Raw genomic sequence first — 7,864 nt, forward strand, 5'->3', positions numbered from 1 at the left:
AATGAAGGAGCAACGCTGAGCCTGGGGTGAAGACAGATGATGGTGGGTGTGTTTCAATTTGTCTTTGCTTCTTGCTATCCAAACCTATTTTAATTTTCCCCAAGCCGAGTCCATTTTGCCCATGATGGTAACTGGTTGCAGGCTGCCTGTCTTTATTTTTACCCACGAGCTATTTTATCTTATTTTCTCCCCATCCTGTTGGGGAGGGGGGTGAGAGCAGCTGGATGAGAGCCACCAGCCAACTGAAGTCAACCAAGTACATGTTATTATTTATTAAACTTGTTCTTTTCTCTCCTGTTAACTTTATGGTTGTCTTTCCACTATTTATTCTTCTTTAGGTTTTCTTTACATGCTTTTGTGGGCAACATGGACACTTTCCCAGTGTGTTCTGCTCAGTGGACTCAGGTTTCTCCGCATCTCTGTACCTCAAGGTACGTACCCGCAGGGTGGCAGGTACATCTTTGCTTCCACAGTAGGACCACCTCTGTGTTTAGTCAGCTGTTTTCAGCACATTCTTATGCACAAATACATGGAGGAAAGTCTTACGTACAGCACAGGAGCTTTTTCTGTGAGACAGTATCTTAAAAGCTGTTCTCAATTACCAGTACCACAGGATTCTTGCTTTAACTCACATCTCTCTCAACAGGATCATTCGTGGGAGCCATGAAGCCTTCCTTAGAAGAAAACCTTTGATGCCAGCGTGGTCCTCCTGAGTCAGCTTCTCATCATGCAAGTCCATAAGCACAGCCAGAGGAAAAGTGAGCAGCTATTACTAGCTTCTGTTATTTAAGTGCCAGATACCATTGCTTGCATTTTATTCCAGCCCTTGATTCCAAACAGCACACATAGATTCATGTTTAAAAAAACCCCATTTCTCCTCCTTTTAGTAACAGTGATGTACTGCAGCGTAGAAGAGGTGTAAATCTGTTGTGACCACTGTTCTGCTGGCCCAGCGCCCTCACCTGCACTCTATGCAGTATGCAACTTCAGTTCGCACAGAATGCCTCAGACAGCGTCACTGCTGAGCGCGTCAGGTATTATCTGCTTTTTCTAACTTTTAAGGCTTCCCCTCCATCTTGCGTAATATTACTCAGCTGATGTCTTAATTTCCTACATGTGAAAATGGAGCTCTTTGTTCTGAAGGCGCACAGCTTTCATCTGCTGCCAAAGGGGAATCCATCTGGGTGCTGTGACTTCCACCCTTTGAAATGAGTCCTCCCCACGCCCGTTAGCAGGCAGCAGGCCTGTGGCCGCATGCAAGATGCCTGCCTGGTTTTGGTTTATGGTTTACCAGCAGAGTAGGGAGGATTCAAGGCAGCAGACATACTCGGGCTGGTCACAATCCCCTCCTTGCAACTAAAACAGTCAGCTTCCAGGGCACGTGATCTGCTCAGGTATGGCAAGACCCTGATCACTGTGAAGTTACTTAGGAGTAGTTGGCATTTCATTAGCTGTATGAGTTATTTTGGGTTTTCCCATGCATTGCAGTCGTATTGCATCTCCTGCTTTCCTGTGTTGTGGCTCTGCTTGGCACAGAGGCCCCTTGGCTGCTCTTCGGGACTGGCCCATGGCAGGAAGACAGAGCCCTAACAGCAACTTTGCCAGACTGGCAAGCCACCACAGTGAAATGCTGCTCTGTCCACTGCGACTTTTTGGGCTGGCCCCTCAGCTCCTTTTGCATAGCAAGAACCAGATCAAAGAGCCAGGCATATGCTCAGATGACCCATATACCCATCTCTTCCCCCACCCACTTTCTTTAACATGGGCAAGTTCCCTCAGCCTGGCCACCCTCACACCTGCTGCCTGTGACTTTACACAGCTCTGACACTCACATTTCAGTTACATTGTTGAGGTTATTTATTGCTGTAATTAGTCAGTTGATTCCCCATATGTGAATACTGAGCCATCCTGAGTAATACTGTCACTTCAAAGGACTTTTGTCAGATTTGTCACCAATAATTAAAATGTCTCCACCCAAGCAGACTGCACTTTTGATCAAGAATACGTAGTTTGTGCCTGACTGTGGGCCAAGGAAAGCCATGATTTGATCACAGTGCTGGCAGATATCCTAGGGAGCAGGGGAACCTCACTTTGTTATGCTCAGCAGCTCCTGCCTTTCAATCATGGGAAATCATAATTTAACTATTAGCATGTAAGAACTTTCCTTACACACCAGCAAAGTTAAAAGACTACTGTCAGCTTGATGCATGATGCCTTCCCTATGGAGGTTGATGAGAGGCTCCACACTAATCTCACCCTGCTGTTTGCCTGCTGGTTTCTAGTACAGTCTCAGCTTTTTAAGATGTTATATTTGCTGCAATGGAATTATTTAACTATGTGGAACTGCTTTATTTTTCCCCTTCTTGGTGGTGTGAAACAAGAAGAAATACTTTTTTCATATTTTAACCAGTTTATATACTGGGCATGACGTGCTGTGGTATGGAATACCCCTTTGGCCAGTTTGGGTCAGGTGTCCTGTCCCTTCTTCCTTCTGGCTTCCCCTCCTCCCTGGCAGAGCATGAGACTGAGAAAGTCCTTGGTCAGAGTAAACATTACTGAGCAACAACTGAAAACATCGGTGTTATCAGCGTTGTTCCCAGACTGAAAGTCAAAAACACAGCACTGCACCAGCTACTAAGAGAAAAAATGACTGCTGTAGCTGAACCCAGGACAAGGCACCGTAGCCTCACTTCTGCAAATATTTGCAGCATACACTTGCAGTGGAACACACAGGTTTTCCCCACCACAGCCCCTCAGCTCCAGCACAAGAGCACGCTCTTGCTTCCCCCAGCCCAAGGGACAGTGCGTCAGCCCCACAATGCAGCTGTGGATGAAGATGTCAGTTCATTTTGCCAATCCTTTCTGTGGTATTTCTTGGGTAATTGTGTGCTTTGTTAATGATACCAACATTCGCTGTCCAGGTTTTGAATCACCCTCACACAAACTCTGATTTTATTCGCTCTCCATCCATTTTGCTGAAAGGAACTAACTCTGAACATTTTTCAAAATTGTCTTCAAATGCCTGCTAAAGATTTCCTATCCAAGACGTTCAGAAAATGGCAGACAATTTCAAATGCTGCTTATAAGGGTGACCATTGTCATCATGCTGCTGTCCTGTGCCTCACTTAGCTGCTGGTTGTATTTATTTCCTGCCTTTGGTCGTATCACTGATTGCAAACTCTCATCAGAGAGATGGTTCTTCCCTCCTCAGCAGCTCTGTCCCCAGCCCAGAAAGCAGCCAGCTTGACTCCTCCAGAGCCATCCTGCCTTTTCCAAAATAAACTAAGCAGCAAAGTCCTTGAAAGTTGAATTGTTCACTTGGTGAAAGCCCAATCCCAGGAAAAATTGCAGAGAGCAGCCTCTGCAGACTGTGGTGTGGGTGGCTGAATTTTCACATAGATTCTGGGTCTACCTAGGAAAAGCTCTTGCAACATATTGATCGCTTTATATAATGAATAGGTCTGAGGTAATGCAGGAAAGCCAGGCCCCTTCTGAGCACAATGAGAAATGGCTGAGGGAACTGGGGGAGTTCTTTAGCCTGGAGAAGGCTCAAGGGGGACCTTTTTGCTCTCTGCAACTACCTGAAAGGAGGATGGAGTGAGGAGGGGTCGGCCTCTTCTCCCAAGTAACAAGTGAAAAAACAACAGGTAACAGCCTCAAGCTGCCTCAGGGGAGGTTTAAACTGGGTATTAGGAAAAATTTCTTCACTGAAAGGGTTGTCAGCCATTGGAACTGGCTGCCCAGGGAAGTGGTGGAATCACTGTCCCTGGAAGTGTTCAAAAACCATGTAGATGAGTCCCTTAGCAACATGGTTTAGTGGTGGACTTGGCAGTCCTGGGGTAATGGTCGAACTTGATGATCTTAAAGGTCTTTTACAACCTAGTTGATTCCATTTCATTCAAAGAAAATCAGTTTGCCTGAGGCAGTGCTCTGGGTATGGGTATGACTGCGTTCCCTCTCTCTTCTGCCTTGCAAGGGTAAGGGAGCAGAGATCAGGTCACATTCCACACATGACTAAAATTGGTGCCTTTAGGGATTTCTCACTATTTCAGTCCCCTTGACTACAGAAGACATTTTAGAGAAACAAAAATGGAATATACTTTTAAATCCTGATTGAAAGAGTCAACGCTCATCTTTAGATTTCTTTAAGAAAATATCTAAATAGTGAAAAAATAGAATTAAAAGAAATGCCAGAAATTCCCAGAAAAGATTTTTTTCAGGTACTGTGGAACTGTTCAGATCTTTGGTTGGTGGCATTGTTCAAAGGCAGTGCTTTCCAAAAACCCTAAAAAGCTCATTTTCAAAATACCAAGTGGCAACATCAAGTGACTTAGCAGAAATAACATGGCTGGTACTTAATGTGCTGGCAGTTGAGCTTGACAAATGAAAATACTGATGGTCTCTACTATAGCTAACACTATGAAATCTATTTTGCTGGCATCTAGTCAGTTTTTGAGATCATCATGCAGAGGAAGAACAACTCAGTAGCCTTAGACATGGCTTATTATTAAATGAAAATGGTTTTAAGGGGTTGATGGATCGTTATTGTTAAGGATTTTCCTTAGTATTTCAGTCGCTGGCCTCCAGAGCCCAGCTTTCCTCCAGCACTTGCCAGCCTGGCCAGGGCTGTCACCCTCAGAGCTGGGAGCATTGCTCAGGCCAGAGGCAGCAGCTGAGAGCAGCTCAGCCCAGCCAAACCCTGCTCAGAGCAGGTCTTCTACAGGACTGGTGCTGACAGATGAGCGTGGGAAGCTTGGATGTGAAGTGTTTTTTCTAGTTCTGATTTATTCCTCATTTTATTCCTTGTTCAAAGACAGAAGGGTTTGTAAGCAACTGGGTAGTTGTAGATACATCTTCCAGTAGATTAGAGCATTTGCTGAAGCTCCCTCACACACCCATCTCCATTATAGCTGTGCTTGTACCAAAACCTGTCACTAGAGCTTTGCATTGAAATCTCGCTGTATTTCAGGCTGGAGATGGAAGAAGCCCGAGTAACTCAGCAGATGTTGCTGGATGCTTTAAAAGGTGAATTTAAAACCTCCCCAAAGACCTATGTAGAAAGAGGCACAGAAGAATCATGGTTAGTGTTAGACACACAGACATAAACAGATCCATTAACTGAAATAGCCTTTTAACTGTTATTCATATTGAGCAGTATGAGCAAGCGCGTTGCTGTTTGCCGTCTTTATTGATGTATCTGTGCTGTGTTCAGTACTCCTATAAATGTGGTATTGCTGAGAACAGCTGTGGAGCAGACTGTAAGATGGGAAACGAGCACACAACCAGTAATGCTGAATAACCAGCTCCAGGCTGCTCCCAGCCAGAGCCCTTGCACCTTGGACTACATGCACCATCAGAAAATGTCTAGGTATCAGCAAGGCTCAGGCATAAGAGCACTTCCCAAGAAAGCAAAGGATTATTTGGCATTGCCAGGCTGCTGCTGAACTTAAGAGTTTCTGAAAAGTCATCTGATCAGGCGTACAGCACTCTACAGCTGCGGCAGACAGCCTTTCACAAGCACAACAGCCTTGGATTGAACCACTGACATGGGCCAGGGCCAGAGGGGATGTCAGGCAGGGCTGAGGAGACAGGCTTTGCAACGACACCATGGGGAAAGGGAAACAGCAGATGGAATGGAGAAAGGTTATCGGGATCTGTGAAGGAAATGAAAAAGTGAGCAGGCTGGGCGGAAAAGCTTTCCCGGAATGAACAGTGGTATCGTGCCATCTGGAGGTGTAAAGCAGAAACGAACATGCTGTATTTCTTTTCTGAAGAGACAGCAGTCATCTCTTGGGTACATACACACCTTAATCAGGGCTAACATTAGATCAGCCTTTATCACAGACCCCGTTTTCTTTCCAACAAGACATTCCCAGCACCTGGAATCACCACAGCGCAAAACTGCCAGACTAAAAAAAACAAGGCAAACAAGTGTCCAGAAATCTCTCAAAGGATACACATCTTCTTGCCCATCCTGCCTTGCATTGAAACCAGGGCAAAGACATGGCATAGTGTTTGAAGAGCACTCTGTTCACAAATACACTAGCATTACATCCAGAATATTGTTCCAAAGAATCTGCTTTTCCCCTGCTCCCACTGGAAGATGGTGAAGTCAATCCCATCTCACCACACAGTTTTTGCCAAAACCACAGTAGTTAATGTGGAGGATCACAAGACGTTAGAATGTCAGCACCCCATGATGAACTGGAGAGCTGCTGAGTGCCAGCATCACCCCCCCCCCAGGCATGTGATCCTCCTTGGGAGCAATTCAGATGGCAACCAGGAATGGAAACTAAGAATTTTAGAAGAAAGTGGCTTAACTGAGGTAATCTGATACGCACCTACAGTCAGGTAATCTGTAATCAAGAAGCCAGTTATAACATTACAAGGATATTTCTGCACCCCCTTCTATCAATGCCCCCTAACAACAGAAAGTCTCCTTCAAGGGATGAAATAGTCCTCTCTTGCTTTTCTGGAAGTAAATGAGTCCCAGAAACACTGGTCCTTCCCCAAGGCTATTTTACTGAGTGGAAATATTTTTATTGACTTTGGACGAAGGTATTGTTCCTTAACTGGTACAAAGCTCTTCATTTAGAGAAACCACGCCAAGAACAAATTAACACCCTCAAACGGAGCCACAGTGATGGTAATACACATCTGCCTCAGGTGCCACCCCAGGGGATGGGAGCCCACTTTCCTTATATATTATAAAGCCCTTCTACAACAAGTAGGTATTTTGGCAAATTAATTTTATTCAAAATGACCTGAAAAGAAAACCCTGAGAAAGGAAAAACGACACAGAAAGTCCTCTAGGATGATGCATTTTAATTGTTATTTTTATATCTTTAAAAACAAATCAAACCATTAAAAACATTATAGACATGTGCTGAAATTTCCTGTACAACAAATATGAAAACAATAAAATTTGTACATCATTTCAAGATATTCGACAGTCACTTATTTGAAACACATCAACATTTCCCTTCTTAAGCAGGCCCCAAATGGGAAAGAGAGAAGAACAGAAACACAGGAGATGTAGTTGCCACACAGTGAGGCTTTCAGCCTGGAAAGTGGGTAGCTTTAGATAAGCAACAGAGAGAGAAAACAGTGACCAAAGAGACAGACCTCAGCAATTACAATACAGAGAACATCAGATAGCAGGGAGAAAGTATTTGCAGGAATTCAAGTCACCTTGACCAAGACAGATCCACAAGGCAGTAAAGCATTACCTGTAATCCTTCTGCTGAGACATCCTATGAGGCACATCCTGCTTATTCACACCAACACTATGGCCACCTTTGTGATTCCCAACATTTTAAGCCTTACCAACTTTCCTGCTATACCTGGGATCAGCAGGTCATTTACATCTAACTTCAGTCTCTTCTCACAATGGGTCAGTTTTGAGAAAACACATGTATACAGTTGTATTAAAAATGGATACTCATTAGATGATGACACAAGTGAGAATCTGGTGCCTGCTTCCAACATCAAAACAATGAGACAGATACATTGGTTTTCTGTAAGAGTATCTGGGCAGTGGTTAGGCAGAAACACACACCATTCTAGCTGGTTCTCTGATGTCCTGCTGTAATATAATGCAAACACATGAATCTAGCATAGGAGATTCATCTCCCTCTCTTCTGTGCTATACACAAGGGCCTTCTGAAGCAAGAGAGTATTCGCCACCCTAAGGCAACAAATTCTTGGGTGACCTGGATTAATGAATACTGGCTCTGTGCTCTGCACAGATGTGCAGTAACTGAAAGATTAAGAGAGGAAAAAAAATAAGGGGCAGACTTTCCTCTCTCCCAGTTCCTTTGGAATGCTTCTGTTTGGTCCAAGTGGTTTATCTTTGTCATCTGAC

This window comes from Nestor notabilis, unplaced genomic scaffold, assembly GCF_000696875.1.
Source record: "Nestor notabilis isolate BGI_N333 unplaced genomic scaffold, ASM69687v1 scaffold4600, whole genome shotgun sequence".
Taxonomy (NCBI): domain Eukaryota; kingdom Metazoa; phylum Chordata; class Aves; order Psittaciformes; family Psittacidae; genus Nestor; species Nestor notabilis.